Source organism: Pan paniscus, chromosome 14 (assembly GCF_029289425.2).
Source record: "Pan paniscus chromosome 14, NHGRI_mPanPan1-v2.0_pri, whole genome shotgun sequence".
NCBI classification, from domain to species: Eukaryota; Metazoa; Chordata; class Mammalia; order Primates; family Hominidae; genus Pan; species Pan paniscus.
In genome coordinates, this window is record NC_073263.2 from 1,612,096 (window position 1) to 1,620,000 (window position 7,905).

The 7,905-nt window shown below is 49.1% G+C and overlaps 1 pseudogene; it reads left to right on the top strand.

Moving 5' to 3' along the window:
- Positions 1-285: 285 nt before the first annotated feature.
- Positions 286-7,905, top strand: part of LOC134728823 (cell division cycle protein 27 homolog) — an 8,142-nt pseudogene continuing 522 nt past the window's right edge.

Consider the following 7,905-nt stretch of genomic DNA (forward strand, 5'->3'; position numbering starts at 1 on the left):
CAACAGAGCGAGAGTCTGTCTCGAAAATAAATAAATAAGTAAATACATAAATAAATAAATAAATGTAAATAAGTAAATAAATAGATTAAAATTGAAAACTAAAAAAAAGTAAAATAATTAAAAAAAAAAAAAAAAAAAAAAAAACGTAGCCGGCCGGTGACGATGGCTCACGCCTGTCACCCCAGCACTTTGGGAGGCCGAGGCGGGCAGATCCACTGGGGTCGCCAGTTCGAGACCAGCCTGACCCACATGGAGAAATGCCGTCTCTACTAACAATACAAAATCAGCCGGGTGTGGTGGCCCCTGCCTGTAATCCCAGCTACTCAGGAGGCTGAGGCAAGAGAATCGTTTGAACGCGAGAGGTGGAGGTTGCGGTGAGCCGAGATGGTGCCACTGCACTCCAGCGTGGGCACCAAGAGTGAAACTCCGTCCGAAGGGGAAAAAAAAAATAAGGGCTGTATTCTGTTATTTTTGCTTCCTACCCTGACAAGAACATAATACAGCTGTTGTCTTTCTGCCTGCCTGCCTGCCCGCCCGCCCGCCTGCCTGCCTGCCTGCCTGCCTGCCTGCCTGCCTGCCTGCCTGTGGCAGGGCCTCATTCTGTCTTTCGCCCAGACTGGAGCGCAGTGACACAATTATGGCTCACTCACTGCAGCCTCAACCTCCCCAGGGTTAGGCGATTCCTCGAGGGATCCTACGGCCTCGGCCTCCCAAAGTGCTGGGGTTACAGGCGCGAGCCACCAGCACCCGGCCTGAGTTAATACATCTGGTCTCACTGCGTCTTAACCACGCACCCACGAAGAACTCAAGTCAAGAGAGAGTCGGCAAGAGACTCTCAGCATTCTCTCCCGAAAGCACGTGTGTCCCGAGCTCCTGTGGTTTCAGGTGGCCGCGCGTAGAGGAGAGATTTCCCATGTTTCCGGAGAGGTGCGAGCCACAGTCACTCGGGGCATCCGAGCACGAGATGGGGTTTCTGACAGCGACTGAAGGGCCAGGAAGGGCCAGAATCTGCCAAGGCCCGCGTTCCAGGGTGGGGCCGATGGAACCCAAGGTAGAGGGAGTCAGCGGTCCGCACAGAGAGAGCTCCAGCCCTAGGCCCCACTGTGCAGACCGAATCAGAAGGAAGAGAGTCCTTCGTCCTACCTGCCACATCCCTCACATCCCCCCACTGAACTTGGGAGTGGATCCGTGTTCTAAACACGAGGTGACTCTCGGTTTGCAATGGATCACAAGGGGCCGGGCTTTCCAGAGTCGGCAGGATAAAGAAGTCATTCTGGCTCGGACTCCCCCATCCCACGGTAACGGTCGGTAACGGTCGCTGGTGACTTTAAATGAGCCGGGGCTGGCCGGGCCGGAGCCGCTATGGGGGTGGGGGGGGTGGGGGGGGGGCGGTGCCTGAGGCACTGCAGAAAGTGGGCCTGAGCCTCGAGGATGGCGGTGCTGCAGGGACCCGTCCAGGCTGCTATATGGCAAGCACTAAGCCACTATGCCTACCGAGGTGCGGTTTTCCTCGCAGAACGCCTCTATGCAGAAGTACACTCAGAAGAAGCCTTGTTTTTACTGGCAACCTCTTCTTACCGCTCAGGAAAGGCCTATAAAACATATAGACTCTTGAAAGGACACAGTGGTACTACACCGCAATGCGAATACCTGCTTGCGAAATGTTGTGTTGATCTCAGCAAGCTTGCAGAAGGGGATCAAATCTTATCGGGTGGAGTGTTTCCTAAGCAGAGAAGCCATGATGATATTATTGTTCCTGAGTTTGCTGATTCAGCTCGCTTTCCCCTTCCATCGTTGGGACATGTATATTGCAAGACAGATCGGCTTACCAAAGGGTCAGAATGTGACCAAAAGAGCCTCCGTTGAAATCCTTTCCTCTGGTGTCCCTTTGAATCATGATGTGAAATAGGGGGGAAAAGCCAGATCCTGACCAAACATTTTGATTCACATCTCTAGAGAGCTTTAGCAACTGCCTGTCCAAGTGTTGTGCCAAAACACTGGGACCTCGTCCTAGCTTATGTCACAGACAGCCTGAGACCGTTCTTACGGAAACACCCCAGGACACCGTTGAATTAAACGGATTGAATTGAGAATCTTCCAATTCAAAGTACTCCTTGAATACAGACTCCCCAGTGTCTTCTATCGATTCAGCCGTCCTTTCACCTGATACCGTCCCACTGGGAACAGGAACTTCCATATGATCTAAACAGGTTCAACATAAACCAAAAACTGGTCGAAGTGTATTAGGAGGACCAGCAGCAGTTAGTCCATGAGCCCCAAGTGTTGGCATTTTGCCATTAGAAGCCCCAAGTCCCGGAGACGGATCCTATGGACAAAACTGCACTGGTATTAGACACCTTCTGTCATTGACGTGCCATCCACCGGAGCCCCTTCAAAAAAGTCTGTTGCCGGAATCGGCCAAACCGGAACACAGTCTGTCTTCTCGCAGAGGGGAAAGAGCCGAAAGGTAACCCCAATTCTCGCAAAAACACAAAGTTCTGGTGCGCCGACAAGGGCAACACCTCAGGTATTGAGCCCCACTATGGCATCTCCCCCAAACGCACCGCCTCGAAGAAATTCACGACTCTTGACTAGTGACAGCTCCACAACCGAGGAGAATAGGAGAAAATTAAAAGGGAAGTTTCCACCTAAAATCCCAAACAGAAAAACAAAAAGTAAAGCTAATAAAGGAGGAATAACTCCACCGAACATAAGTGATAGCCATGGAAGTGACAACATTGGACTCTTCCGTCACTCCAGAAGGGAAAATAGCCGCAATCGCGCCTCAGATTCAGGCTTTTAATCTACAAAAAGCAGCAGCGGAAGGCTTGATGAGCCTTCCTCGTGAAAGGGGGAAAGGTTATTTAGCTTTGTGTTCTCACCACGGCAAAGAAGCTGTCAGTATCTTGAGCCATCTAGCTTCTCACCACCGCAATACCGGTTGGGTACTGTGCCAAATTGGAAGGGCCTATTGTAAACTTTCAGAGTCCACACAAGCTGAAAGAAAATTCTCAGAGGTTAGAAGGATTGAGAATTACAGAGTCGAAGGCATGGAGATCTACTCTACAACACTTTGGCATCCTCCGAAAGATGTTGCTCTTTCAGTTCTGTCCAAAGACTTCACAGACAGGGATAAAACTTCGCCAGCCAGAGGCCTGGTGTGCTGCAGGGAACTGTTTCGGTCTGCAACGGGAACACGATATTGCGATTCAATTCTTCCAGAGAACTCTCGAAGTGGATCCAAATGATGCTTATGCCTATAGTGCATTAGGGCGTGAGCTTGTCTTCACTGAAGAACTGGACAAAGCATCAGCTTGTTTTCGAAATGCTATCAGGGTCAATCCCAGACATTGTAAGGCATGGTAAGTGGTAATGAAGTGTAAAGACAAAGCCCTATGGATGGCGCCGGTACTCGCTAGTTTTTCTGGTTAGATAGCTCTTTATTGTCACGAATTTGGTTAAAAATACTTAGGGATGGTACATAGTGCTGAATAACTTCTAACTAAGATGTTTCCTTATGAAACGTATGTCTTGAACAAACTCTGAAATGAACTCATGATCATAGAATACCAGATCCTTATACTCAACAGTTTCAGTCTTCTAGCAAACTTTTGCAGACGCTGTAGTTGTCTTTGGTTCGTGTATGTGTTTCTTTAGTTGTGTGACTGGATTTGTGACTTTTTCTTCGAGCACCGAAGTGGTGATGGGGACAAGGAGCGCTTGGGAGATTGGAAAGGAATAGCATAGTTCACTTATTGGAGAATAGAAAAATAGATGGAAACAACTCACGAGCTGCTGCTTTTTGACAGTGTTCCAGTTTACGGAGTTACTATGAAGAACTTCACGTGCCCTTTAATGTAGCGGTCTCTCTGTTTTACTCTTTTGTACTCGTGTATAAGTGGGCACATAGGAAATTACTACCTAGGTCCTATTGTGATCAACTGAATAAGACATGAAAAAGTGTGGTCCTACCTCTGCCTCAACAGCATACTCACCGTTGACATTTATTGCATTTTTCTGGACTGACTTCATAGTTTAAACGTCAAGAGAAGGCCGGGCGCAGTGGCTCACGCCTGTCATCCCAGCACTTTGGGAGGCCGAGGCGGGCGGGTCACGAGGTCAAGAGATCGAGACCATCCGGGCCAACACGGTGAAACCCCGTCTCTATTAAAAGTATGAAGATTAGCTGGGCGTGGTGGTGGGCACCTGTAGTCCCAGCTACTCGGGAGGCTGAGGCAGGAGAATCGCTTGAACCCGGAGAGGTGGCGGTTGCAGTGAGCCGAGATCACACCATTGCACTCCAGCCTGGGCGACAGAGCGAGACGCCGTCTCAAGAGAAATACATTAAAAAAATAAATACATACATAAGTAAATATCAAGAGAAAGTATAATTCTGAAGTCATAACCCTGTGGTAGTTATTCTGTCAGATACGGTGGTCTTTGGGGTGACTTATTACAGCAGTGGAGTTCTATCATTTGATTTGCTTCTAAATCTGAAGCATTATATTACGGAAACATTTTTTGATTTGCGAATATGTTGTTGAATGGATCATATCTCATTTTGCTGTAGTAGTTACATGGCCCGAAAGATGGCCAAAAAGATAGTGCCAGCTACTGCTGACCAACGCAACAATCAACTTGCCAATACTGCCTTCTCTTCCGATGGCTATGTTCTCCGTCCTATTTTAAGAACTCAGTTCTTCATAAGACTTGTGTCGTTTTCGATTTTTTTCCCAAGTCTGGTTGATCCTTGTGTTGTGATGTTTTTAAATGTGTATTGTCTGTTCAGCTCTTTTGCAGGAGTCGCATTCTTAAAAAAATCTTAACCCTATCAAAAATTGTGTTTAAAGGAGGATTATTCAGATCGGCCAGCTTTGACTAGGAAGAGTGTAAATGCTGACGTATTTAGGTAGCTCTAAATACTGAGCAACTTTATTCTAACCACAAAATGGATAGCCTTTCTTTTGTCTTCACTTTCGCTATCATTAGCACAGTGTTTAATACCTTTTCTTCATCTATAACACAATTATAATGATATAGGAAGCCACTCAAATAAGGCAGACACGTTGCGTTGCACTTAAAAAAAAAAAAAGAAGAAGAAGAAGAAGAAGTCTCTCTGTGGCACAGAATGAGGTGTGGCTCGAATCTGGAATCTCCAGTGAAAACCAATGAAAGAGGGTGAAACCCCGTGTCTACTAAAAAAAAAAAAAAAAAAAAAAAAAAAAAAAAAAAAAATGAGCCGGCCATGGTGGCGCTGAGACAGGAGAATCACTTGAACCCAGGAGGCAGAGGTTCCAGTGAGCTGAGATCACGCCGCTGCACTCCAGCCTGGGGGACAGAGCAAGACTCCATCTCAGAAACAAACAAACCCACCAAGCCAGTAAAGGTGTGTAATTCGATGGTGTCAGGCTCAGGTCTCTTGACAGGATACATCCAGCACCCGGGGGGAAACGTCGATGGGTGGGGTGGAATCTATTTTGTGGCCTCAAGGGAGGGTTTGAGAGGTAGTCCCGCAAGCGGTGATGGCCTAAGGAAGCCCCTCCGCCCAAGAAGCGATATTCATTTCTAGCCTGTAGCCACCCAAGAGGGAGAATCGGGCTCTCCACAGACCCCACAACCCCCAACCCACCCCACCCCCACCCCTCCCACCTCGTGAAATGGGCTCTCGCTCCGTCAGGCTCTATTCACACCGTGTGCTTTTGGAACCTCCAGCGTGTGTGCGTGGGTTGCGTGGTGGGGTGGGGCCGGCTGTGGACAGAGGAGGGGATCAAGCGGCGGTGTCCCGCGGGTGCCCGGGACGTGGGACGTGGGGCGTGGGTGGGGTGGCCAGAGCCTAGGGAACTCATCGCCGGTCAGGACGTCTCCCCTCCTGGTCCCCTCTCTGACCTACGCTCCACATCTTCGCCGTTCAGTGGGGACCTTGTGGGTGGAAGTCACCATCCCTTTGGACTTTAGCCGATGAAGGCCGGGCTCCCAAGAGTCTCCCCGGAGGCGGGGTCTTGGGCAGGCTCACAAGGATGCTGACGGTGACGGTTGGTGACGGTGATGTACTTTGGAGGCCTCGGGCCAATGCAGAGGTATCCATTTGACCTCGGTGGGACAGGTCAGCTTTGCGGAGTCCCGTGCGTCCTTCCAGAGACTCATCCAGCGCTAGCAAGCATGGTCCCGACGATCCCAGCTCCCAGCAGAGGCACTTTTGTTCACACAGGATCCTGGGCAGGAAAGTTCTCAGCAGGCTTAGGCCTCCTAGCCAAAAAGCCAAAACCACTTCTGGGATTTTTTTCGAAGAGCCAGTGGTTCCACAAGGGGCCGTGGGTAGTTGTGGAAATGGAGAGAAGTGTTTGCACATACATATTGGAGACAGAACGGACAGGGCTCGGTCACAGATCACTTAGGACACGGGCAGATGCACATTGAGAAAACTCTTCCGGCATCCTAGGGGAACAGAGGTACGATTTTTCGAGACAGTCGAGGGAGAAGCCACACCAGATTTTAGGATTGGATCTTTATTCCTATGTAGTTTCTATGAGGTATCCAAGTCCAGAAATCAACTCGCCAGTTCTGTACAGCATTCTGTAGGGAGATCAAATCTGGGATGTCAGAAGTTAAGAATTCGGGCCTTGGTGAGGGATTAGATTAGATGTACTTGAGCTTATTTTGCAAAAAAAAGAGAGGGCGGGAGATAGCGAGAGCCAGAGCCAGAGACCGAGACAGACAGACAGACAGAGAGAGAGAGAGACAGAGAGACAGAGAGACAGAGACAGAGAGACAGAGACAGAGACAGACAGAGAGAGACAACGATACACAAAGAGGGAAAGACAGAAAAAGAGAGAGAGAGAGACAGATAAAGAGACAGACGGAGAAAGACACAGATGGTCAGAGACAGAGAGAAACAGAAAGAGAGAGAAACAGAGACAGGAAGGGAGAGAGACAGGCAGAGAGAGAGAGAGACAAACAGACAGGCAGACAGACAGGCAGAGAAAGAGTAAGACAGAAGGCAGACACACACACCCCCCCACACCCCCCCCACACACACAGAGAGAGAGAGAGAGAGAGAGAGAGAGACAGAGACAGAGACAGACAGAGAGACAGAGAGAAAGAGACAGAGAGAGAAAGACAGAGAGAAACAGACAGAAAGAGAGACACAGACAGAGACAGAGAAACAGCCGACAGGGGGGAGAGAGAGAGAGAGAGAGAGAGAGAGAGAGACAGAGAGAGAGAGAGACAGAGAGAGACAGACAGACAGGCAGAGAAAGACAGTAAGACAGAAGACAGACACACAGAGAGAGAGACAGAGAGACAGAGACAGAGAGAAAGAAAGACAAAGACAGAGAGAGAGAGACAAACAGACAGACAGGGAGAGAGACAGAGAGACTAAGACAGAAGACAGACACAATGAGAGAGACAGAGACAGAGAGAAGGAAAGACAAAGAGAGACAGACAAAGAAAGACAGACACGGACAGAGAGAGACAGAGAGAAACAGACAGAAAGAGAGAGAGAGAGACACGCAGAGAGAGAGTGAGAGAGACAGGCAGGCAGAGAGAGAGTAAGACAGAAGACAGACAGAGTGAGACAGACAGGCAGAGAGAGACAGAGAGAAAGAAAGAGAGAGAGAGACACGCAGAGAGAGAGAGTGAGAGAGACAGGCAGGCAGAGAGAGAGGAAGACAGAAGACAGACAGAGTGACAGAGACAGGCAGAGAGAGACAGAGAGAAAGAAAGAGAGAGACAGACAGACAGAGAAAGACAGAGACGGAGAGAGAGACACAGAAAGAGAGAGAGAGACAGAGACAGAGAGAAACATACAGACAGGGGGAGAGAGAGAGAGAGAGAGAGAGAGAGAGACCGACAGACAGACAGGCAGACAGGCAGAGAAAGGGAGTAAGACAGAAGACAGACACAGTG